Here is a 1,268-nt window from a genome sequence, read left to right as displayed (position 1 = left end):
TGCACCCTAGAGAAAAAAGCCGCTCCAAAAAAAAAAAAAAAAGATGACCAGAGTAAGACTGTCCCTTGGCCTGATCACGTGTTTTCTGAGAGGTACTCTCCGGCACCCCTCACCCTCCCAGCAATGATCTGGGTGTACCCCCAAGTGATGAGAGCCCTTCCTCCCTGGCACACGAGACAAGTGAAAGGCAGGCTCCTGGAATACCACCTGGGGCCCGCTGGGAGCCGGGTGCTGGCTGGGGGGGCCATGGTAAACCTGCCAACCCCTGCCCTTCTGGGGCCCAGGCCACACAGGCGACTCTGAGGCCCCTTCACAGCATAGCTCTGTCCTTCAGGGGGCCGGGCCCAGTGGGCAGGACAGAGCAGCTATCCCAAGTGTGGCCTGGGGCAGGGAGCTGGGCCCAGCAGACCCCCAGAAGTCAGAGTTGGGCCCGGCAGACCCCCAGAAGTCAGAGGGCAGTGCTTTGGAAGGGCTTTGAGATGCCACTGGTGCTCAGCATGGCAGAGGATGGAGAGTTGTCACCGTCATACCAGGGGACCCAGGACTTCAGCTCTGATACCCAATCATCAGGCCTGGCCCCAGAGGCCTTTGGGAGCACTCTGGACCTATAGGCCCCCACCCCTCCGCCCACTCTGGGGATGAGCCCAGAGCATGGCAGACAGCCACTTACATCAAGGGGCCAGCTCTCAGGCCAGTGACCTTGGGTCAAGGTCGGTAACCTGTGTGTGTGTGTGTGTGTGTGTGTGTGTGTGTGTGTGTGTGAGGGCGGATCACACCACACGGGGCCCAGATGAAGGGCAGAGGTGAACAGAGTCAGTCTGAGATCAAAGCAGTTGGACCAGAGCTACCCAGACCATGACACTGCCCCTGCTGCAATCTGGGTGGTCTCCCTGGCGGGAGGCAGACAGCGGCTGGGTGCGCAGGCAGACAGGGGCTGGGTCTGGAACGCAGCCAGGCCGTGCTGGTGGCTGGAGAGTAGAGGCAGGCAGGCACAAAAGCAGGGCCAGCAGAGCAAAGGATCCAGGGCGGTAGGGCCCTGGGCCACGGGCGTCAGGTCAGAAACCCGGCAAGGAGGGGCGCCCTGCTCAGGGATGAGCGCTCAACCCCCGCCAGGGTCGCGAACCCGAGCGCTGCGGCTGGGAGGGGTCCCCAGAGGCCACGAGAGTGCCGGCGTACGCGGACCCCAGTGATGCGTAGTCATTGCAAGTGTCACCGTATGGGCTCGGGCGGCGTGGGGTAGCCCGCCGTAAGCCTCTGGACCCCGCGCC

This window comes from Tupaia chinensis, unplaced genomic scaffold (assembly GCF_000334495.1).
Source record: "Tupaia chinensis unplaced genomic scaffold, TupChi_1.0 Scaffold000548_1, whole genome shotgun sequence".
NCBI classification, from domain to species: Eukaryota; Metazoa; Chordata; class Mammalia; order Scandentia; family Tupaiidae; genus Tupaia; species Tupaia belangeri.
The sequence above is the reverse complement of the archived record's forward strand: the minus strand, read 5'-3'. Positions refer to the sequence as shown.